At 44.6% G+C, this 23,438-nt stretch overlaps 17 non-coding genes across 17 annotated transcripts; all 17 read left to right on the top strand.

Moving 5' to 3' along the window:
• The first annotated feature begins 15,135 nt into the window (after positions 1 to 15,135).
• On the top strand, positions 15,136 to 15,207 carry trnat-cgu (transfer RNA threonine (anticodon CGU)). Its single transcript has one exon. It is a non-coding gene; the product is annotated as a tRNA-Thr (tRNA).
• Positions 15,208 to 15,390: 183 nt separating this feature from the next.
• Positions 15,391 to 15,462, top strand: trnaa-ugc (transfer RNA alanine (anticodon UGC)). Its single transcript has one exon. It is a non-coding gene; the product is annotated as a tRNA-Ala (tRNA).
• A 327-nt stretch (positions 15,463 to 15,789) lies between these two features.
• Positions 15,790 to 15,861, top strand: trnat-cgu (transfer RNA threonine (anticodon CGU)). Its single transcript has one exon. It is a non-coding gene; the product is annotated as a tRNA-Thr (tRNA).
• An 835-nt stretch (positions 15,862 to 16,696) lies between these two features.
• On the top strand, positions 16,697 to 16,768 carry trnaa-cgc (transfer RNA alanine (anticodon CGC)). The gene has a single exon. It is a non-coding gene; the product is annotated as a tRNA-Ala (tRNA).
• Positions 16,769 to 17,002: 234 nt separating this feature from the next.
• trnat-ugu (transfer RNA threonine (anticodon UGU)) lies at positions 17,003 to 17,074 on the top strand. Its single transcript has one exon. It is a non-coding gene; the product is annotated as a tRNA-Thr (tRNA).
• Positions 17,075 to 17,196: 122 nt separating this feature from the next.
• Positions 17,197 to 17,268, top strand: trnaa-ugc (transfer RNA alanine (anticodon UGC)). The gene has a single exon. It is a non-coding gene; the product is annotated as a tRNA-Ala (tRNA).
• Positions 17,269 to 17,593: 325 nt separating this feature from the next.
• Positions 17,594 to 17,665, top strand: trnat-ugu (transfer RNA threonine (anticodon UGU)). Its single transcript has one exon. It is a non-coding gene; the product is annotated as a tRNA-Thr (tRNA).
• A 183-nt stretch (positions 17,666 to 17,848) lies between these two features.
• trnaa-cgc (transfer RNA alanine (anticodon CGC)) lies at positions 17,849 to 17,920 on the top strand. Its single transcript has one exon. It is a non-coding gene; the product is annotated as a tRNA-Ala (tRNA).
• Positions 17,921 to 18,154: 234 nt separating this feature from the next.
• trnat-ugu (transfer RNA threonine (anticodon UGU)) lies at positions 18,155 to 18,226 on the top strand. The gene has a single exon. It is a non-coding gene; the product is annotated as a tRNA-Thr (tRNA).
• A 122-nt stretch (positions 18,227 to 18,348) lies between these two features.
• On the top strand, positions 18,349 to 18,420 carry trnaa-ugc (transfer RNA alanine (anticodon UGC)). The gene has a single exon. It is a non-coding gene; the product is annotated as a tRNA-Ala (tRNA).
• Positions 18,421 to 18,745: 325 nt separating this feature from the next.
• Positions 18,746 to 18,817, top strand: trnat-ugu (transfer RNA threonine (anticodon UGU)). Its single transcript has one exon. It is a non-coding gene; the product is annotated as a tRNA-Thr (tRNA).
• Positions 18,818 to 19,000: 183 nt separating this feature from the next.
• On the top strand, positions 19,001 to 19,072 carry trnaa-cgc (transfer RNA alanine (anticodon CGC)). Its single transcript has one exon. It is a non-coding gene; the product is annotated as a tRNA-Ala (tRNA).
• An 827-nt stretch (positions 19,073 to 19,899) lies between these two features.
• Positions 19,900 to 19,971, top strand: trnat-cgu (transfer RNA threonine (anticodon CGU)). The gene has a single exon. It is a non-coding gene; the product is annotated as a tRNA-Thr (tRNA).
• An 834-nt stretch (positions 19,972 to 20,805) lies between these two features.
• trnaa-ugc (transfer RNA alanine (anticodon UGC)) lies at positions 20,806 to 20,877 on the top strand. Its single transcript has one exon. It is a non-coding gene; the product is annotated as a tRNA-Ala (tRNA).
• A 327-nt stretch (positions 20,878 to 21,204) lies between these two features.
• Positions 21,205 to 21,276, top strand: trnat-cgu (transfer RNA threonine (anticodon CGU)). The gene has a single exon. It is a non-coding gene; the product is annotated as a tRNA-Thr (tRNA).
• A 1,141-nt stretch (positions 21,277 to 22,417) lies between these two features.
• On the top strand, positions 22,418 to 22,489 carry trnat-ugu (transfer RNA threonine (anticodon UGU)). Its single transcript has one exon. It is a non-coding gene; the product is annotated as a tRNA-Thr (tRNA).
• A 521-nt stretch (positions 22,490 to 23,010) lies between these two features.
• Positions 23,011 to 23,082, top strand: trnat-cgu (transfer RNA threonine (anticodon CGU)). The gene has a single exon. It is a non-coding gene; the product is annotated as a tRNA-Thr (tRNA).
• Positions 23,083 to 23,438: the final 356 nt, after the last annotated feature.

Genomic DNA, 23,438 nt, shown 5'->3' with positions numbered 1-23,438 from the left:
TAGAGAATTCTGTGTAGATCAAAAGGTTAAATACAGTCCATCTAACCCCACATTTCTGTCTTTTACTTTTCTATCTCTACATCGGTGTGATGGAGCCTCAGGACTGCAGTTGACACTGATCCAGGCTACAGGAAGGTTTTCGGACCACCACTTATTTCACCACCTGTTAATTGAGGCCAGTCAGTCCAGTAGCGCATCGGCTTTACTGGACGAACTGGCCTCCACCCCACCTTCCCGTAAGTAAAAAGTTCATTTCTGTTTATTGTCAGTATTAAAGAACTGTTTGTAGAGTAAAAGGCCAAATACAGTACGTCTGACCCCACATTTCTGTTTTTCCCTTTTCTCTCTGATGGAGCCTCCATACTGGAGTTCTGGGACAGGCAGCTGTGATGTCCATTTTATTCCACATCGATTAGCTCAAACCAGTCAGTCCAGCAGTGCATCGACTCTGCTGGACTGACTGGCTTTCACCACACCCTCTTGTAAGTAAACGATTAATTTCAGTATCTGTTTATTGTCAGTATTGTCAGAACTCTGTGTAGATGAGAAGATCAAATACAGTCCATCTAACCCCACATTTCTGTTTCCTTCCTCTGTATGATGTGTGTCTGCATTATGGAGCCTCAGTCAGTCAGTTCAATCCGACTCTGCTAGACTGACTGGCCTTCACCACATCCTCCTGTAAGTAACTGATTCATTTCTGTAAGTTCATTTTTGGTATTAGAGCACTCTGTTTAGAAGAGAAGGTTAAATACAGTCCACCTGACCCCACAATTTTTTATTTTACTTTTCTATCTCTGTACATCGGTGTGATGGAGCCTCAGGACTGCAGCTGACACTGATCCAGGCTACAGGAAGGTTTAGGGACCACCACTTATTCCACCAGCTGTTAACTGAGGCCAGTCAGTCCAGTAGTGCATCGGCTTTACTGGACGACCTGGCCTCCACCCCACCTTCTTGTTAGTAAATGGTCCATTTCTGTATCTGTTTATTGTCAGTATTAAAGAACTGTTTGTAGAGTAAAAGGCGAAATACAGTACGTCTAACCCCACATTTCTGTTTTTCCCTTTTCTCTCTGATGGAGCCTCCATACTGGAGTTCTAGGACAGGCAGCTGTGATGTCCATTTCCACATCGACTAGCTTAATCCAGTCAGTCCAGCAGTGCATCGACTCTGCTGGACTGACTGGCCTCCACCACACCCTCTTGTAAGTAAACGATTAATTTTAGTATCTGTGTTTTCTCAGTATTAGAGAACTCTGTGTATATGAGAAGACCTAATACAGTCAATCTAACCCCACATTTTTTCCCTCTTATGTATGATGTGTGTGCGTTATGGAGCCTCAGTCAGTTCAATCCGACTCTGGTAGACTCACTGGCCTTCACCACACTCTCCTGTTAATTTATTAAATTATTATTCATTTCTGTAAGTTTATTTTTGGTATTAGAGAATTCTGTGTAGATAAGAAGGTCCAGTATAGTCCATCTAACCCCACATTTCTTTCTTTTACTTTTCTATCTCTGTCTGTCGGTGTGATGGAGCCTCAACACTGCAGCTGACTTCCATTCACCATATGATCTCACACATTAGGGAAACCCTTCCACTAATGATGTCTATTGTATTCCACCATCTGTCAGTATTAGAGAAATGAAAGCTCTAGTGAAAGTTCTATCAGGAGACTCCAATGCAGCATCATCAGCATTGCCTTTTGTTCCTCCCGCCGCTGCGGTGGTTTGCTCCCAGGTGAGATCTGACATCATTCAGGGTTATGAGTATCATAAGTCGTTTTCCGCAAAGTCAGCGTCTTTTATCGCACTGTTTAACTCGTCGTTTAACTCGTTTAAATCATCTGGATCGGTCTGTTGTGTACACGGAGCTGTTGGTCCGCCATTTCTTGTTCCATGTGTGGGTCTCACAGCCAGGTGCCTTCCCTCTGCCCCAAGGTTTGCCTTGGTGTTGTCCCGGGCGCTCTCCCTGGTGCTGAATCTGTAAGCACTTCTCTGGACAGGTGGCGTACCTTTCCTACAGGGGTATTCCTCTGTGTAATCATTTTAACAACCCCTCCCCAAGTCTATGTGCCCTCGGTGCCTTCGTCCCGCAAGACACAGCAAAGTTCTTTCTTCAAAGACCTTTTGAGCTGGTGTTAAGTACTCTTCTCGGTTCTGTTTTGCTGTAAAGCTGACATTTGTTTTGCATCTTTTGTATGATTTTCTTGGCAAAACTTGGCAATCGGTTATTCATTATTTCATATTAACTGCTGAACATATTCCGGGACAATGCAATTCTGTCGCTGATGGTCTTTCCCGTTTTGGGTTGCAGGATTTCAGGCGTCTCGAACCTTCAGCACATCAGGATCCAACTCCATGTCAGCCAACCTCTCTTTTAATCCTGAATTACAGAGCTCACTATAGTACTATAGTACTCACTATTAGACTCTGCAAAAAGTTACATGACAAAAGGCTTAGCCCCGTCCACTCGCAAAGCTTACAGTCTCACATGGTCACTCTTCACGGTTTTTATTTCAGTATCTGTTTATTGTGAGTATTAGAGAACTCTGTGTAGATACAGTCCATCTAACCCCACATTTCTGTCTTTTTCTCTCTGTCCATTCGGTGTGATGGAGCCTCAACACTGCAGCTGACACTGGTCCAGACTACAGGAAGGTTTAGATCTCACACATTAGGGAACACCTTCCAGTGATGTCATCCATCGTATTCCACCATCTGTTAGCTGAGGCCAGTCAGTCCAGTAGTGCATCAACTCTGCAGGAACAGACTGGCCTCCACCACACCACACAAAGTTAACTCTGTAATGACAGAGAGTTAGGAAACTTAATAATAGCACATTTCTTTATTGTTTCATATTCTTATTTAAATATGATAATATAAAAAGGGTCATTGTTGATAACAGATGCTGCACCAAATAAATATTTAAAAAGCAACTAATAAACATGGTCATCGTTGTTCATCTTGCACATCAATAAAACAATCAACTGAAATAATTGCTATTTAAGAAATGCATGTATTAATATTCAGAATTGATCTGGTATTAAATTAAAGGACCCATGAACAATCTTGAGCCAGTATGTCCACACGGGGGCGCTACTGCATTATAATTGCCTTACAGAGTTTGTTTCAAATTAAACCAGCTTTGAAACCACCTTTAGGATTTACACGAATCCACACATATATGTATCATCACTGTCCCACAAAACACCTTCTCACCCTTCAATAGAAGCCAATGTAATAAGACTTTAATCCAGGTCATTTTGGAGTGTTTCTATTGGTCCATTCTTAATGAGAGTTTAGTTCAGGGTAAAAAAAAGTCTTTTTTATGTATATTTTTTACTTTTTAATAGAAAACAGGAAATTCTCTATTCTCTCAAATAACTTAATCAAATATATTTGGGTTGACTTTCACTTACAGTTTAAGGTTCTTAGATATATATAAACCACCACAAAAAGTAAGTTAATGTGTGATTGGCAGGTTATTTGATTGGTGTAATAATGCTTCTTGGAATAAATCTTATACCGTTGGAAAGTCTGTTCATTTCCTTTATAAATGGGAATTCTACCAGAAATTTGCCAAATCTTCTCTGTCATGAAACATAAATGTCCTTATTTTTTGTGCTAAGTTTAAGCACCTCCAGTCCACTTTTCTGTGCAAAAGCTCACAAAATAACACAAATTCAAAAACACACAGTTTCTATATTTATATATATTTATATAACTGGAGCTGATCACCAATCAACAGGAAACAGCAGCTTATGTTTTCACTGGTGAGACTTGAGGAAGACAAACCTGAGGAAGCGAGCGGGGGCGAGGCTAAAAGCTAACAGTGATGAACATTATGAATGAAGATAAAGGACACATAATGTGAACTGATAACAGATACAGAAGCCTTTTAATAGAGGATAGATGTCTGATAGAGGCTGGATGTACCAGGATGTTCCTCATCACACAGGGGTTACGGTCCAATATACTGTGATATAATGTGATACTGTGAGCAAGGTGATATATTGTGATTTTTAAACATAAAAAACACCATCATTTGCATAAATTTGAATAAAAGTAAAGTTTTTTCTGTGACTTTTTTATTCTATCAGAACAGCAGGATCTGAAGACGAGTACAACACTGTGGGCTGGTGATGCTCCAACATCCTGCCCTCACTAACAGTGACTCTTATCGCTGAATGCAATCAAATCCTCAAAGCAATTTTCAACATCTAGTAGAAAGAGACAGTTACTCCAACAGAAGCAGGAAAACCTATTTTAATACCCTAGATTTCAGAAATTAACGCTGAACGAGCAGGTGTCCCAATACTTTAGTCCATTGTTGAACCTTTTGAAAGGCGCCACTGTAAAAGCAGATGATCAACGTTATTGATTTCAGTGGTTTTAATGTTATGGCTGATTGTAAAGCTTCTGGAGATCATGATCAAATGGTAACTTTATATCTAGGTGGATTTTGTGTGTTCAGAGTCTAGAACAATGTCTAGAACAGATATAGAGGTACTTCTAGCTACTTCTGGGGGACAAACGTGGTTCTTAGCGCTACTGTGTGCAGAACCTGAGGGTGGGGAACTCAGTCCTCAGTGTAAATGGAGAACCTCACTAGTCCCTGAACTCCTTTCTAGATAACCCTGTTATTTTCGCTCTCTGTCGCCATGGAGACACTGAACATGTTTCCCTTTAAACTGTAAGAGAACGTAGGTGGAACCCAGGTCACAATCTAGAACGGTAGAACGAACGTTGAGCCTCAGTCGTTTACCGACCCCCACAGCGCTCAGCTGCTCTTTCTGCTCCTCTGAGAACTTTTCAGCTTTTTCGACGAGACCAACTCCTGCTTCTTCTGCAGCAACTACATCTCTACAACAGCTGCATTTTGGACGAGCTCCACTCCTTCTTCTTCCTCTAGAACCACCTCAACAACTTCGACGAGGACCCCTCCACCTGCTTCAACGAGGACCCTCCACCTGCTTCGACGAGGACCCTCCACCTCCTTCGACGAGGACCCCTCCACCTGCTTCAACGAGGACCCCTCCACCTCCTTTAACGAGGACCCCTCCACCTGCTTCAACGAGGACCCCTCCACCTCCTTTAACGAGGACCCCTCCACCTCCTTCGACGAGGACCCCTCCACCTCCTTCAACGAGGACCCTCCACCTCCTTCTAGAAGAGCGACTTCAGCTGTTTCCACGATGCGCGGCGTCTTCGCTCTTCGCCCCCCGGCGGTGGAGCTCCGTTTGCGCCCCCTCCTGTTCGCAGCTGGGGTCGCAGCTGCCACTGCCGGAGCTTATTATGTCCTCTCTGCCCGCAGGTCCCGAGATCGACAGCGGACACCGAGGACCGTCGATGCCGCTGTCCAGACCGCAGCAGAAGGTAGCTAGAGCTCTTTAAAGCGTTAAAGCCGAAAGATAGACTCATGTAAAAATGTGCTCACTAGCTGTGTTTGTGTATTTGAGTGTTGGAGAAGCTAAGCAGCGAAACAGAGGTCTGTCTGAAGCTAGCTAGCTAAGTTAGCTAGGGTACTTATCTAGGTTAGCTAGGTTTACAAGATGGAGGATGTGACTCACACTGTCCTGTATTCAAGATAGGAGGGGTGTCTTCACTGTTTCTCTTTTTCAGACCCAGCGATTCATCTGGTCATCACTGCAGAGGACGGACAGCTTACCCTCAGCCCTCCGTTTGGATCTGTGATTCCGTACCGGGTAAGAGAAATGATGCAGTTGCTTTAACTGGAATTTGGGAGGTTCTAGATACTTTATACTGCAGAGATGATTTAATAGGATGCAGCTCATTGCAGTCTTTCTGCCGTGTCTCATTGCAGTGTCCCAGGCGCTTTCTGGAGCAGCTGATCCTGGATCATTGCCCCAAGGATGTGCTCAGTTCCATCTGGACCCTTAGGTTCTCCTACCGGCGGTGGTACATCCGGGACAACCAGGTATGCACTTCCTCCTGTGGGGAAGAACCCCCATTTGGTACGGTTACTCGTGTCTGTATGGTTCCTATGTGGTAGAGTTAGCACTTCTCCTACAGACTGTGGCTCAACCCACACCAGCAGGTGAGGACTCCTTTGGTATAGTTACTCGTATCTGGAGCTTTGCGTCTTACTTGTGTGTGTTTTTTTATTCTGCAGAAGATCTGTGTGCGCCGACACCACGTGCTCCTGATGCGGGGGGACGTGACCCAGTCGTGGTGGATCCTCACCAACGACTTCTTCAACCTTCTTCTACCTTCTGAGGAGGTAGATAAACTCTTCCACTTCCAGTTGTTTCTGTTACTCTATTATTTTTATATGTAATTAATTATTCTTCACGTGATTCATATGAACCCTCTAACCTCTCTCTTACAGGCCCCCATCTGGTTCGCATCGGCAGCACAGGTGACCTTTGCTGAGGTAAGACGTCTCAGCCACGTTCTCCTAAGTCTAGCTTCCTCATGGCCTTTGACTCACATGGTAATGCCTTGTGTCTTTGTAGCGCATCGAAGGTCACCTGCACCGTGTAGCGTCCGGCCGCTTCACCAAGCGCTCCACCCCCAAAACATCTGGAGGCGTTCAGGTAACTTTAGCACGTTCTAGTCAGAACTGATCTGCATGTTCTTGTAGAACGTACCTCAGAAAGCCAACACACTACACTTCTCCCCAGCGTGAGATGTGATGTATAGAGTGTGTGTTGTTTGTTTTACAGGTGCTCCACACGTATCAGGACCTGGTCATCGGCGATGACGGGTGGACCTCCTTTGCCAACTCATGGCCTGAGGACACCACCTGCCAGCCAGAGCCTCAGCAGGAGTCCAGCGCTTCTGACTGGCCTCAGCCCGGACCAGCTCCTGAGGTAAAACTAATCACACTAGTGTTATGAGACGTCGTCGTACCGTTTCCAATTCTGTTCAGCATTAATTAAAGTGGAATATTTGGTCTTACAGGCGACTGGAGGCAGCGCTGCAGCGAGGGAGGTGCCCGCTTTGCAGTAAGTGTCACGGCCGCTTAAGTTCTGTACACTGTAAACAGAATTGAGGTGTTTGTGTTGATTCTAAAATGGGAGATTTCCTCCTTTTCCACAGCGCCTTCTCAACCATTCAGGGGATCAGGAACTTCCCCCTGAAGCTGAATGCCCTGCGTCTGGCCTTCACTGTAAGTGGCAACCCATGAAAGTACTTTTTCACATCTCAAGGTCTTCAGTTGTGTCTTGTGTTCTTCCTTCTCTAACATCCCGTTCTTCATTCCTGTAGTTCCTGCTGAGCGACGCGGAGCGCAGAGAGTACGTCTGTGAGGCCGGCAAGGCAGTTCTCAGTGACCTGGCCGATCTCAACGACAGGGTAACCACATGACCACGATCTAAAACCCCTGAAATACTTAAAACACTGTGATGAAAATGAATGAATGTGATTTTAAACATCTCTCTGTTCATCCTGCAGAATCTGGTCGTCTTCCTGCTGGCGTACGACCGACTGCTTGCGTTGGCTCAGGATCCTTCTTGCCATCAAGGAATTGAAGAGGAGCTGGCGCAGATTGGGGTGAGTTTCATTAACCAGGCTTGAGTGAAAACCTTTGTACCTCGTAGAAAAATGGATGGTTCTTCTGACCCTGGTGTTTCCTCCTACTCTCAGATTCAGCACTTCAACTTCATAGACATCGTCTATGAGGTGGTGATCCTTGGTCTTCAGGCTGGAGGGAGACCTCCGATCTGTCCGGTAAGAGACGTTTTCAGTTCTTGCGTGTGTTGTGTTCTAGATATTAGAGCCTACACAGAACTAAGCAGCCTTTCTCACATCTGTACCACTTCTCACACTGTTGCAGACGGCTGGGGGATTTCTGGATCATCTCATGGCCGTGATATCCTCTTTCTCTGCTACCAGCGAGCAGAGCAGTGCCGGGGCTCAGCAGTACCAGCTCCTGGTCCAGGTAACCCTCAGAATCCTTCACAAAACAGAAGAGAGAACCTCACAGCTTCTCCTCCAGACATTCAGAGCAGACATGGTGTAGATTTAAGGGTTTTGTTTGCCTCCTTTGACAACAGCCTCTTCTTCTGATTGCTTTCAGAACGCACTGATGCGCTTCCTGGGGGCCATCTTTGCTCTGGAGGAGTCTGTGTACGAGGACCCTGTATCTGTGGCCGCAGCCGTGTGGGAGTTAGTCGGGAGCCACGTCAACCAGCTCCTGGACAGCCTGGAGGCTTTGGAATAAGTCATCATTTTCTTTTATTTTCTTTAACCCCTCGCTACCTTCCCTATTAATTCTATTATACTTCTATTAATTATTTCAAATTCATTTACAGCTCATTTAACCCCCACTCTAAGACTTCCCCCTATTTAATATAGTTTTAATATATTAATTTTAAAATATCTGAGGATTTTTTTGTATGTTTATTATTAATGTTTAATTAATATAAGTATATTTATTAATTAATAAATTCTCTAGTATGTTGTAATATAGGTTGTGTTTGTGCTTTTATTAAATAAGGTGAGGATCTTTTCTATTAATTTTCTGTAATTCAGTGTTATTTGTAGTTGAATTTGTCCATTTTGTGTTTTAAAACTTTTGCAGTGCCTCTCCACTCTTTTTCTGTTTCTTTGCAGGTGCCCTGACTCTACTAGACTGACTGGGGTCCAGCACATCCCCCCAAACAATACTGTGAGTCATTTATTTAATTCATTTCCATGTATATTTGTTCTATTTATTTGTCAGGATTAGATGTCTGTGTCTGTAGACTGTTAATTTCAGTCCCTCTGACCCCACTTTTCTGTTTCCTTTCTCTATATGACGTGCGTCTGCGTTATGGAGCCTCAATCAGTCAGTCCAGGAATGAATGGCCTTCACAACACCCTCCCGTAAGTAAACGGTTAATTTCTTTATCTGTTTATCGTCAGCATTAGAGAACTCTGTGTAGATGAGAAGGTCAAATACAGTACATCTAACCCCACATTTTTTTCTTTTAATTTTCTGTCTCTGTACATCGGTGTGATGGAGCCTCAACACTGCAGATGACTCTGGTCAAGATTACAGGAAGGTTTTGGAATCACCACTTATTCCATCATCTGTTAGCTCAGGCCAGTAAGTCCAGTAGTGCATTGACTCTGCTGGACTGACTGGCCTCCACCCCACCCACCCGTAAGTAAACAATCCATTGTAGTATCTGTTTATTGTCAGTATAAGAGAACTGTGTCTAAATTATGCGATCTATTACAGCCCATCTAACCCTATATCTCTGTTTCCCTCCTCTTTATGATGTGTGTCTGCTTTATGGAGCCTCAATAAGTCAGTTCAGTCTGACTCTGCTGGACTGACTGGCCTCCACCAATCCCTCCCGTAAGTAAATAAACAGTTTCTGTAAGTTTATTTTTGGTATTAGAGAATTCTGTGTAGATCAAAAGGTTAAATACAGTCCATCTAACCCCACATTTCTGTCTTTTACTTTTCTATCTCTACATCGGTGTGATGGAGCCTCAGGACTGCAGTTGACACTGATCCAGGCTACAGGAAGGTTTTCGGACCACCACTTATTTCACCACCTGTTAATTGAGGCCAGTCAGTCCAGTAGCGCATCAGCTTTACTGGACGAACTGGCCTCCACTCCACCTTCCCGTAAGTAAAAAGTTCATTTCTGTTTATTGTCAGTATTAAAGAACTGTTTGTAGAGTAAAAGGCCAAATACAGTACGTCTGACCCCACATTTCTGTTTTTCCCTTTTCTCTCTGATGGAGCCTCCATACTGGAGTTCTGGGACAGGCAGCTGTGATGTCCATTTTATTCCACATCGATTAGCTCAAACCAGTCAGTCCAGCAGTGCATCGACTCTGCTGGACTGACTGGCTTTCACCACACCCTCTTGTAAGTAAACGATTAATTTCAGTATCTGTTTATTGTCAGTATTGTCAGAACTCTGTGTAGATGAGAAGATCAAATACAGTCCATCTAACCCCACATTTCTGTTTCCTTCCTCTGTATGATGTGTGTCTGCATTATGGAGCCTCAGTCAGTCAGTTCAATCCGACTCTGCTAGACTGACTGGCCTTCACCACATCCTCCTGTAAGTAACTGATTCATTTCTGTAAGTTCATTTTTGGTATTAGAGCACTCTGTTTAGAAGAGAAGGTTAAATACAGTCCACCTGACCCCACAATTTTTTATTTTACTTTTCTATCTCTGTACATCGGTGTGATGGAGCCTCAGGACTGCAGCTGACACTGATCCAGGCTACAGGAAGGTTTAGGGACCACCACTTATTCCACCAGCTGTTAACTGAGGCCAGTCAGTCCAGTAGTGCATCGGCTTTACTGGACGACCTGGCCTCCACCCCACCTTCCTGTTAGTAAATGGTCCATTTCTGTATCTGTTTATTGTCAGTATTAAAGAACTGTTTGTAGAGTAAAAGGCCAAATACAGTACGTCTAACCCCACATTTCTGTTTTTCCCTTTTCTCTCTGATGGAGCCTCCATACTGGAGTTCTAGGACAGGCAGCTGTGATGTCCATTTCCACATCGACTAGCTTAATCCAGTCAGTCCAGCAGTGCATCGACTCTGCTGGACTGACTGGCCTCCACCACACCCTCTTGTAAGTAAACGATTAATTTTAGTATCTGTGTTTTCTCAGTATTAGAGAACTCTGTGTATATGAGAAGACCTAATACAGTCAATCTAACCCCACATTTTTTCCCTCTTATGTATGATGTGTGTGCGTTATGGAGCCTCAATCAGTCAGTTCAATCCGACTCTGGTAGACTCACTGGCCTTCACCACACTCTCCTGTTAATTTATTAAATTATTATTCATTTCTGTAAGTTTATTTTTGGTATTAGAGAATTCTGTGTAGATAAGAAGGTCCAATATAGTCCATCTAACCCCACATTTCTTTCTTTTACTTTTCTATCTCTGTCTGTTGGTATGATGGAGCCTCAACACTGCAGCTGACTCAGGTGGCTACCACCACTGAGAGACAGCAGAACACTAAGTCCACGTTTCTTCAGCATGTTCTGATTAGAGTATTTGCATGGATTTCCATTCACCATATGATCTCACACATTAGGGAAACCCTTCCAGTAATGATGTCTATTGTATTCCACCATCTGTCAGTATTAGAGAAATGAAAGCTCTAGTGAAAGTTCTATCAAGAGACTCCAATGCAGCATCAGCAGCATTGGCTTTTGTCCCTCCCGCCGCTGCGGTGGTTTGCTCCCGGTTGAGATCAAGGTTATGAGTATCAAACGTCGTTTTCCGCAAAGTCAGCGTCTTTAATTGCACTGTTTAACTCGTCGTTTAACTCGTTTAAATCGTCTGGATCGGTCTGTTGTGTACACGGAGCTGTTGGCCCGCCATTTCTTGTTCCATGTGTGGGTCTCACAGCCAGGTGCCTGCCCTTTGCCCCACGGTTTGCCTTGGTGTTGTCCCGGGCGCTCTCCCTGGTGCTGAATCTGTAAGCACATATCTGGACAGGCGGCGTACCTTTCCTACAGGGGTATTCCTCTGTGTGATCATTTTAACAACCTCTCCCCAAGTCTATGTGCCATCGGTGCCTTCGTCCCGCAAAGCACAGCAAAGTTCTTCCTTCAAAGACCTTTTGAGCCGGTGTTAAGTACTCTTCTCGGTTCTGTTTTGCTGTCAGCCTGACATTTGCTTTGCATCTTTTGGACGATTTTCTGTTGCTTGATTTCCTGTCTTCCCGAGGCTCTGCATTGGATGTTTTGGTTGGAGTGTTTTGTGTGTTCCACTTCTCTGGAATTTTTGGGCGTCCTGTTGGATTCGGGCCTCATGATGATGTCTCTGCTTGTCCATAAGCTGTCTCGGCTCCAGTCCTTATTGAAGTCTTTTCTCGTCTCTGCTGTTGTTGCTTAATATTGTACAACATTAAGTCCACAGGTCCACTAAGTCGACCAAGTCTGAACAGAGTATTTGCAGGGATTTCCATTCACCACTAATGATGTCTATTGTATTCCACCATCTGTCAGTATTAGAGAAATGAAAGCTCTAGAGAAAGTTCAGGTGACTCCAATGCAGCATCACTGTTCTTCAGACAATCATCAGTCGTTGTAAAAAGTTCACTAATCACATGTTTTTTTTTGCTTTCAGAAGTGACGTCACGTCTCTCTGTGCACGCGGTTGCCTTGTCTTGACTGGTTTGACTCTGGTGGAGATTTTGCTTACCCTTCTCCTGCCCCGTCCATCCGGCGAAGTTCTCGTCTGCTTGCCCAGGCCCCGCCCTGGTCTGCGTGGACGGCGAATCAGATCTTGGAGCTTCTGGCTGTTCGTGGCGTTCTGGTGTGCACCGTATTGTCTCTCGAGGATCTGCGGCTCCTGACGTCTAATGCTCTGGGTAGCCCTCTCGCTCTGGACATTGTTGGGGCACCTTCTGGGCCTGCACCCTCCGTGCTCGTGAACCAAGTGCCTTTGGATAGGCCTTTTGTTCCTCCCACCACTGTGGCGGTTTCCTTTCGGTTGAGATCTGACATCATTCAAGGTTATGAGTATCATAAGTTGTTCTCTGCAAAGTCAGCGTCTTTTATTGCACTGTTTAACTCTCGTCTGGATTGGTCTGTTGTGGACACGGAGCTGTTTGTCCGCCATTTTGGCTGTCATTGAGTGCTCACCTGTTCCGGTTTGCCTTGGTGGCGTCCCGGGCGCTCCCCCTGGTGCTGAATCTGTGAGCGCTTCTCTGGACAGGCGGCATACCTTTCCCACGGGGGTCATCCTCTGTGTAATCATTTTAACGACCCCTCCTCAAGTCTGTGTGTCTTCCACCCCTGTGGCCGTTCCTGTCCTTTCCTCTTTTCTTTCTGTGCACCCTGATCATTGTTTTGTTGATTATTCACTCACAGGGCTTTCTCTGGGCTTTTGGGTCGGGGTCCTGTACCCTCTGTCCTCTTCCTATGTCTCTAGGAACCTTCAGTCTGCTTTCTCTAAACCTCACGTTGTTACTGCACTCATCGACCATGAGGTGAATAAAGGTCATTTGATTGGCCCTTTTAAGTCCCCTCCGTTTGCTCCTTTTCAGGTTCCTTCCTTAGGCGTGGCTACTTGCAGATATTCATGGAAGAACCGTTTGGTTCTCGCCTCATTCTGATTGTGTTGCTTGTGTTAATGACTGTATTCTGCTCAAACCTTTTCCTTGTTCTATGCTTCTGTGGATGATGCTATTAGGTTCATTAGGTGACGGGTCTTGGCGCACTGTTGGCTAAGGACGATATAGCTGATACTTTTAAGCTCCTTCCCCTTCACCCTTATTCAGTGTTAAGTGGACTTCTACAGGGTGGGCCATTTATATGGATACACCTAAATAAAATGGGAATGGTTGGTGATATTAACTTCGTGTTTGTGGCACATTGGTATATGAGAGGGGGCATACGAGTCATTTGAGATGGGTGGTGGCAATGGCGGCCATTTTGAAGTTGGCCATTTTGGATCCAACTTTAGTTTTTTCAATGGGAAGAGGGTCATGTGACACATCAAACGTATCGAGAATTTCACAAGAAAAACAATGGTGTGCTTGGTTTTAACGTAACTTTATTCTTTCATGAGTTATTTACAAGCTTCTCTTTGTTTACAGCCATTGACATGTCGCAGAGGTTAACACGTGAGGAGCGGATAGAAATTGTGTTGATGTCTGGTGAACACAGTACCCGGGTCATTGCAGCAGATTTCAATGCAAGACACCCTACGAGACCACCCATCTCCCACAGTTAGCAAACTGCTTGCCAAGTTTCGTGAAACTGGTTCAGTGTTGGATTTGCCAAAATGTGGACGCATGAAAACTGTCACTAATGAAGAAACATCAGTTGCTGTCCTAGCTTCATTCAGCAAGAGCCCACAGCGTAGCACTCGCCGCATGTCACTGTAGAGTGGCATCAGTCGAACATCCCTTTGGCGGATAATACCAGCGACAAGCTGCGAGTTGTGGATGTTCCTTCATTCGAAGCAGTCCTGAGTTACTGATGCCGTTTTTGACGAGCCACTGCAGACAATTAAAGATCATTAGCGGAGGATCTTTCAGAGTCACGCGAAACGACTACCTCCTATTTGGTCTGGAGGGAATAATGGATGGTGTAGTTCAGCTCACAAAGCCGACGCTGGACGTCCATCCTACATTTGCCCTCCGAACAGAATCGAGGCTCACCTCCTTTTGGGCCACACCACTGGAAACAGAGCGCAGTCGTTCGGAGTGTCCGAGAGAACAGTTGTCCAGAGGATGACCCCGTATGGCATAAGGTCATTTCTACTCAACAAACTCTCTGCAGCTCTTCTTTCTCTTCGCTCTTTCTATCTCAGCGCATTTTTCTAGACAAGGTAGTGAGGACAGTGTGTTCCAGTCTCCAGGTGTTCCAGTACGGTAACCACATCACAGGTAGAGACAGAAACCGCACTGGTAGAAAATGTACGTGTGCTTCATCACTTCCAACAACACTGTTCTCAAATGGGCTGAACTACTGGACTGTGTTGCTCTGCCTGAAAGTTGGGGATAGAAGCTGTTGTCTTGCTGTACATCGTCATGCCAGTTGAGGAAGATTTCTGGGGTTTTGATGTTGGGCCATAAACTGACTAGAGCTCTTAGACCTTATTTGCTTAGGTTTAGATTCGAGCCCACACGTACACATATATGATGACCTCAAATAGGGTGACTTGTTCGAATCGTGTCATTTCTGACACAACAGCCGTTTTGCAGGAGGTTTAAAAGGCAAAGTATTTTTTTCTGTTTCACATGCACAGATTTAAAATCCTTATAAAGCTTTCATTGCAGTGAAGGTAGTGAATGATCAGCTGTTTACCCAACTCTTACCCAACAAAGGTCCAGGGTTCAATCCCCTGCATCTCCATGTTATAACCTGCTAGGCTGTTTTTTGCAACTTCAGACTACGAGGATCAGGAATTTTTCTCCATTGTCTGACCTATTAGAGTATTTCTTTGCAACTTCAGAGAAACACAAACCAGACATTTAGTTCTAGACAAATTCTGACACATGTGTTGCAAGGTGCCCAGGATGGGAGTACATGCACATTCTTGTACTGAAGCAGAGGTCACACCAACGTTTGCTAAAAGTTCAAACTGAGCATTTAGCAAGAATTTTATTCATTGAGTCAGCCACGAATTGTCAGGAGACTGGTTCAGGCATAGAGTCATGGGACTAGCACAGTTGATGAGCTGGCATGGTGGCCAAGTGGTAAGGCGTCGGTCTCGTAAACCGAAGATCATGGCTTCGACCCCTGTCCGTGCCTTCTTTCATGGAAGATTCTGCCCAATGTCACTTTGCTGGTAGCTTTTCCATGCCCCATCATATATGATGTTCCAGCTTACTATGTTTAAAATGCTGACTATGCAGGATTTTAACTCTGCCCTAGGTGTTAGTTTAAAGCTTTGGCTTGTCCCATGGGCACTTTGCCAACAACCTACAGCAAGTTGGGGATGTAGCTCAGTGGTAGAGCGCATGCTTTGCATGTATGAGGTCCAGGGTTCAATCCCCTGCATCTCCATGTTATAAGCTGCTGGGCTGTTTTTTGCAACTTCAGACTACGAGGATCAGGAATTTTTCTCCATTGTCTGACCTATTAGAGTATTTCTTTGCAACTTCAGAAAAACACAAACCAGACATTTAGTTCTAGACAAGTTCTGCCACATGTGTTGCAAGGTGCCCAGGATGGGAGTACATGCAAATTCTTGTACTGAAGCAGAGGTCACACCAACGTTTGCTAAAAGGTCAAACTGAGCATTTAGCAAGAATTTTATTCATTGAGTCAGCCAAGAATTGTCAGGAGACCGGTTGAGACATAGAGTCATGGGACTAGCACAGTTGATGAGCTGGTATGGTGGCCAAGTGGTAAGGCGTCGGTCTCGTAAACCGAAGATCATGGGTTCGACCCCCGTCCGTGCCTTCTTTCTTGGAAGATTCTGCCCAATGTCACTTTGCTGGTAGCTTTTGCATGCCCCATCATATATGATTTTCCAGCTTACTATGTTAAAATGCTGACTATGCAGGATTTTAACTCTGCCCTCACTGTAAGTTTAAAGCTTTGGCTTGTCCCATGGGCACATTGCCAACAACTTACAGCAAGTTGGGGATGTAGCTCAGTGGTAGAGCGTATGCTTTGCATGTATGAGGTCCAGGGTTCAGTCCCCTGCATCTCCATGTTATAAGCTGCTGGGCTGTTTTTGCAACTTCAGACTACGAGGATCAGGAATTTTTCTTAATTGTCTGACCTATTAGAGTATTTGTTTGCAACTTCAGAGAAACACAAACCAGACATTTAGTTCTAGACAAGTTCTGCCACATGTGTTGCAAGGTGCCCAGGATGGGAGTACATGCAAATTCTTGTACTGAAGCAGAGGTCACACCAACGTTTGCTAAAAGGTCAAACTGAGCATTTAGCAAGAATTTTATTCATTGAGTCAGCCAAGAATTGTTAGGTGACCAGTTGAGGCATAGAGCCATGGGACTAGGTGGGTTGACTGGCAGACATGGTGGCCAAGTGGTAAGGTGTCGGTCTCGTAAACCGAACATCATGGGTTCGACTCCTGTCCGTGCCTTCTTTCTTGGAAGATTCTGCCCAATGTCACTTTGCTGGTAGCTTTTGCATGCCCCATCATATATGATGTTCCAGCTTACTATGTTTAAAATGCTGACTATGCAGATTTTTAACTCTGCCCTAGCTGTAAGTTTAAAGCTTTGGCTTGTCCCATGGGCACATTGCCAACAACCTACAGCAAGTTGGGGATGTAGCTCAGTGGTAGAGCGCATGCTTCGCATGTATGAGGTCCTGGGTTCAATCCCCAGCATCTCCACTGAATTTGTCTTTTAGACTGAAGCTCATTATTGGAAGCATGCTGAAGTGAATCCAAGCCACAACAAATAATATTCATTAAAAAGGCATTTGCAGCTGGAGGAACTTGCTTGATTTGCATGTTCTGAGACAGTATCAGAAGAATGTTTACTGTTATGCTCAGGTAATTAACTCCTGTTGCTTTTACAGGTACATTTGTCCAGTGCTTCCACGCCAATTCAAAACCAGAGCTGTGGGCGCGATGGCCAAGTGGCAAGGCATCGGTCTTGTAAACCGAAGATCACGGGTTCAATCACCGTTCATGCCTTTTCCAAGCAAAAAGAAGCTTAATGGGAGCTTTTATTACATGTCAATCAAATCCTCCCCATCTTTGCTGATTATCTTACTTTTACTCATGCTCTTGGGTTCCTCAAACAGAAGATTGGCAGAGGGGATGTAGCTCAGTGGTAGAGCGCATGCTTTGCATGTATGAGGTCCAGGGTTCAATCCCCTGCATCTCCATGTTATAACCTGCTAGGCAGTTTTTTGCAACTTCAGACTACGAGGATCAGGAATTTTTCTCCATTGTCTGCCCTATTAGAGTATTTCTTTGCAACTTCAGAAAAACACAAACCAGACATTTAGTTCTAGACAAATTCTGCCGCATGTGTTGCAATGTGCCCAGGATGGGAGTACATGCAAATTCTTGTACTGAAGCAGAGGTCACACCAACGTTTGCTAAAAGGTCAAACTGAGCATTTAGCAAGAATTTTATTCATTGAGTCAGCCAAGAATTGTCAGGAGACCGGTTGAGGCAGAGTCATGGGACTAGTACAGTTGATGAGCTGGCATGGTGGCCAAGTGGTAAAGCGTCGGTCTTGTAAACCGAAGATCATGGGTTCGACCCCCCTCCGTGCCTTCTTTCTTGGAAGATTCTGCCCAATGTCACTTTGCTGGTAGCTTTTGCATGCCCCATCATATATGATGTTCCAGCTTACTATGTTTAAAATGCTGACTATGCAGGATTTTAACTCCGCCCTATCTGTAAGTTTAAAGCTTTGGCTTGTCCCATGGGCACATTACCAACAACCTGCAGCAAGTTGGGGATGTAGCTCACTGGTAGAGCGCATGCTTCGCATGTATGAGGTCCTGGGTTCAATCCCCAGCATCTCCACTGAATTTGTCTTTTAGACTGAAGCTCATTATTGGAAGCATGCTGAAGTGAATCCAAGCCACAACAAATAATATTCATTAAAAAGGCATTTGCAGCTGGAGGAACTTGCTTGATTTGCATGTTCTGAGACAGTATCAGAAGAATGTTTACTGTTATGCTCAGGTAATTAACTCCTGTTGCTTTTACAGGTACATTTGTCCAGTGCTTCCACGCCAATTCAAAACCAGAGCTGTGGGCGCGATGGCCAAGTGGCAAGGCATCGGTCTTGTAAACCGAAGATCACGGGTTCAATCACCGTTCATGCCTTTTCCAAGCAAAAAGAAGCTTAATGGGAGCTTTTATTACATGTCAATCAAATCCTCCCCATCTTTGCTGATTATCTTACTTTTACTCATGCTCTTGGGTTCCTCAAACAGAAGATTGGCAGAGGGGATGTAGCTCAGTGGTAGAGCGCATGCTTTGCATGTATGAGGTCCAGGGTTCAATCCCCTGCATCTCCATGTTATAACCTGCTAGGCAGTTTTTTGCAACTTCAGACTACGAGGATCAGGAATTTTTCTCCATTGTCTGCCCTATTAGAGTATTTCTTTGCAACTTCAGAAAAACACAAACCAGACATTTAGTTCTAGACAAATTCTGCCGCATGTGTTGCAATGTGCCCAGGATGGGAGTACATGCAAATTCTTGTACTGAAGCAGAGGTCACACCAACGTTTGCTAAAAGGTCAAACTGAGCATTTAGCAAGAATTTTATTCATTGAGTCAGCCAAGAATTGTCAGGAGACCGGTTGAGGCAGAGTCATGGGACTAGTACAGTTGATGAGCTGGCATGGTGGCCAAGTGGTAAAGCGTCGGTCTTGTAAACCGAAGATCATGGGTTCGACCCCCCTCCGTGCCTTCTTACTTGGAAGATTCTGCCCAATGTCACTTTGCTGGTAGCTTTTGCATGCCCCATCATATATGATGTTCCAGCTTACTATGTTTAAAATGCTGACTATGCAGGATTTTAACTCCGCCCTATCTGTAAGTTTAAAGCTTTGGCTTGTCCCATGGGCACATTACCAACAACCTGCAGCAAGTTGGGGATGTAGCTCACTGGTAGAGCGCATGCTTCGCATGTATGAGGTCCTGGGTTCAATCCCCAGCATCTCCACTGAATTTGTCTTTTAGACTGAAGCTCATTATTGGAAGCATGCTGAAGTGAATCCAAGCCACAACAAATAATATTCATTAAAAAGGCATTTGCAGCTGGAGGAACTTGCTTGATTTGCATGTTCTGAGACAGTATCAGAAGAATGTTTACTGTTATGCTCAGGTAATTAACTCCTGTTGCTTTTACAGGTACATTTGTCCAGTGCTTCCACGCCAATTCAAAATCGAGGCTGTGGGCGCGATGGCCAAGAGGCAAGGCGTCCGTCTTGTAAACCGAAAATCACGGGTTCAATCCCCGTTCGTGCCTTTTCCAAGCAAAAAGAAGCTTAATGGGAGCTTTTATTACATGTCAATCAAATCCTCCCCATCTTTGCTGATTATCTTACTTTTACTCATGCTCTTGGGTTCCTCAAACAGAAGATTGGCAGAGGGGATGTAGCTCAGTGGTAGCGCGCATGCTTTGCATGTATGAGGTCCAGAGTTCAATCCCCTGCATCTCCATGTTATAACCTGCTAGGCAGTTTTTTGCAACTTCAGACTACGAGGATCAGGAATTTTTCTCCATTGTCTGACCTATTAGAGTATTTCTTTGCAACTTCAGACAAACACAAACCAGACATTTAGTTCTAGACAAATTCTGCCGCATGTGTTGCAAGGTGCCCAGGATGGGAGTACATGCAAATTCTTGTACTGAAGCAGAGGTCACACCAACGTTTGCTAAAAGGTCAAACTGAGCATTTAGCAAGAATTTTATTCATTGAGTCAGCCAAGAATTGTCAGGAGACCGGTTGAGGCATAGAGTCATGGGACTAGCACAGTTGCTGAGCGGGCATGGTGGCCAAGTGGTAAGGCGTCGGTCTCGTAAACCGAAGATCATGGGTTCGACCCCCGTCCGTGCCTTCTTTCTTGGAAGATTCTGCCCAATGTCACTTTGCTGGTAGCTTTTGCATGCCCCATCATATATGATGTTCCAGCTTACTATGTTAAAATGCTGACTATGCAGGATTTTAACTGTGCCCATACTGTAAGTTTAAAGCTTTGGCTTGTCCCATGGACACATTGCCAACAACTTACAGCAAGTTGGGGATGTAGCTCAGTGGTATAGCGCATGCTTTGCATGTATGAGGTTCAGGGTTCAATCCCCTGCGTCCCCATGTTATAACCTGCTGGGCTGTTTTTTGCAATTTCAGACTACGTGGATCAGGAATTTTTCTTCATTGTCTGACCTATTAGAGTATTTGTTTGCAACTTCAGAGAAACACAAACCAGACATTTAGTTCTAGACAAGTTCTGCCACATGTGTTGCAAGGTGCCCAGGATGGGAGTACATGCAAATTCTTGTACTGAAGCAGAGGTCACACCAACGTTTGCTAAAAGGTCAAACTGAGCATTTAGCAAGAATTTATTAGTTGAGTCAGCCAAGAATTGTTAGGTGACCAGTTGAGGCATAGAGTCATGGGACTAGGTGGGTTGACTGGCAGACATGGTGGCCAAGTGGTAAGGTGTCGGTCTTTTAAACTGAACATCATGGGTTTGACACTTGTCCGTGCCTTCTTTCTTGGAAGATTCTGCCCAATTTCACTTTGCTTGTAGCTTTTGCATGCCCCATCATATATGATGTTCCAGCTTACTATATTAAAATGCTGACTATGCAGGATTTTAACTCTGCCCTAGGTGTTAGTTTAAAGCTTTGGCTTGTCCCATGGGCACTTTGCCAACAACCTACAGCAAGTTGGGGATGTAGCTCAGTGGTAGAGCGCATGCTTTGCATGTATGAGGTCCAGGGTTCAATCCCCTGCATCTCCATGTTATAAGCTGCTGGGCTGTTTTTTGCAACTTCAGACTACGAGGATCAGGAATTTTTCTCCATTGTCTGACCTATTAGAGTATTTCTTTGCAACTTCAGAAAAACACAAACCAGACATTTAGTTCTAGACAAGTTCTGCCACATGTGTTGCAAGGTGCCCAGGATGGGAGTACATGCAAATTCTTGTACTGAAGCAGAGGTCACACCAACGTTTGCTAAAAGGTCAAACTGAGCATTTAGCAAGAATTTTATTCATTGAGTCAGCCAAGAATTGTCAGGAGACCGGTTGAGACATAGAGTCATGGGACTAGCACAGTTGATGAGCTGGCATGGTGGCCAAGTGGTAAGGCGTCGGTCTCGTAAACCGAAGATCATGGGTTCGACCCCCGTCCGTGCCTTCTTTCTTGGAAGATTCTGCCCAATGTCACTTTGCTGGTAGCTTTTGCATGCCCCATCATATATGATTTTCCAGCTTACTATGTTAAAATGCTGACTATGCAGGATTTTAACTCTGCCCTCACTGTAAGTTTAAAGCTTTGGCTTGTCCCATGGGCACATTGCCAACAACCTACAGCAAGTTGGGGATGTAGCTCAGTGGTAGAGCGTATGCTTTGCATGTATGAGGTCCAGGGTTCAATCCCTTTCATCTCCATGTTATAACCTGCTGGGCTGTTTTTTGCAACTTCAGACTACGAGGATCAGGAATTTTTCTTCATTGTCTGACCTATTAGAGTATTTGTTTGCAACTTCAGAGAAACACAAACCAGACATTTAGTTCTAGACAAGTTCTACCACATGTGTTGCAAGGTGCCCAGGATGGGAGTACATGCAAATTCTTGTACTGAAGCAGAGGTCACACCAACGTTTGCTAAAAGGTCAAACTGAGCATTTAGCAAGAATTTATTCATTGAGTCAGCCAAGAATTGTTAGGTGACCAGTTGAGGTATAGAGCCATGGGACTAGGTGGGTTGACTGGCAGACATGGTGGCCAAGTGGTAAGGTGTCGGTCTCGTAAACCGAACATCATGGGTTTGACTCCTGTCCGTGCCTTCTTTCTTGGAAGATTCTGCCCAATGTCACTTTGCTGGTAGCTTTTGCATGCCTCATCATATATGATGTTCCAGCTTACTATGTTTAAAATGCTGACTATGCAGGATTTTAACTCTGCCCTATCTGTAAGTTTAAAGCTTTGGCTTGTCCCATGGGCACTTTGCCAACAACCTACAGCAAGTTGTGGATGTAGCTCAGTGGTAAAGCGCATTCTTTGCATGTATGAGGTCCTGGGTTCAATCCCCAGCATCTCCACTGAATTTGTCTTTTAGACTGAAGCTCATTATTGGAAGCATGCTGAAGTGAATCAAAACCACAACAAATAATATTCATTGAAAAAGCATTTGCAGCTGGAGGAACTTGCTTGATTTGCATGTTCTGAGACAGTATCAGAAGAATGTTTACTGTTATGCTCAGGTAATTAACTCCTGTTGCTTTTACAGGTACATTTGTCCAGTGCTTCCACGCCAATTCAAAACCCAAGCTGTGGGCGCGATGGCCAAGTGGCAAGGCGTTGGTCTTGTAAACTTAAGATCACGGGTTCAATCCCCGTTCACGCCTTTTCCAAGCAAAAAGAAGCTTAATGGGAGCTTTTATTACATGTCAATCAAATCCTCCCCATCTTTGCTGATTATCTTACTTTTACTCATGCTCTTGGGTTCCTCAAACAGAAGATTGGCAGAGGGGATGTAGCTCAGTGGTAGAGTGCATGCTTTGCATGTATGAGGTCCAGAGTTCAATCCCCTGCATCTCCATGTTATAACCTGCTGGGCAGTTTTTTGCAACTTCAGACTACGAGGATCAGGAATTTTTCTTCATTGTCTGACCTATTAGAGTATTTCTTTGCAACTTCAGAAAAACACAAACCAGACATTTAGTTCTAGACAAATTCTGCCGCATGTGTTGCAAGGTACCCAGGATGAGAGTACATGCAAATTCTTGTACTGAAGCAGAGGTCACACCAACGTTTGCTAAAAGGTCAAACTGAGCATTTAGCAAGAATTTTATTCATTGAGTCAGCCAAGAATTGTCAGGAGACCGGTTGAGGCATAGAGTCATGGGACTAGCACAGTTGCTGAGCGGGCATGGTGGCCAAGTGGTAAGGCGTCGGTCTCGTAAACCGAAGATCATGGGTTCGACCCCTGTCCGTGCCTTCTTTCTTGGAAGATTCTGCCCAATGTCACTTTGCTGGTAGCTTTTGCATGTCCCATCATATATGATGTTCCAGCTTACTATGTTAAAAATGCTGACTATGCAGGATTTTAACTGTGCCCACGCTGTAAGTTTAAATCTTTGGCTTGTCCCATGGGCACATTGCCAACAACGTACAGCAAGTTGGGGTATGTAGCTCAGTGGTATAGCGCATGCTTTGCATGTATGAGGTCAAGGGTTCAATCCCCTGCATCTCCATGTTATAACCTGCTGGGCTGTTTTTTGCAACTTCAGAGAAACACAAATCAGACATTTAGTTCTAGACAAGTTGTGCCACATGTGTTGCACGGTGCCCAGG

The sequence above is a fragment of the Salminus brasiliensis genome, chromosome 6, assembly GCF_030463535.1.
Source record: "Salminus brasiliensis chromosome 6, fSalBra1.hap2, whole genome shotgun sequence".
Classification (NCBI taxonomy): domain Eukaryota; kingdom Metazoa; phylum Chordata; class Actinopteri; order Characiformes; family Bryconidae; genus Salminus; species Salminus brasiliensis.
Note: the sequence above shows the minus strand (reverse complement) of the source record. Positions and strands in the feature narration are given on the sequence as shown.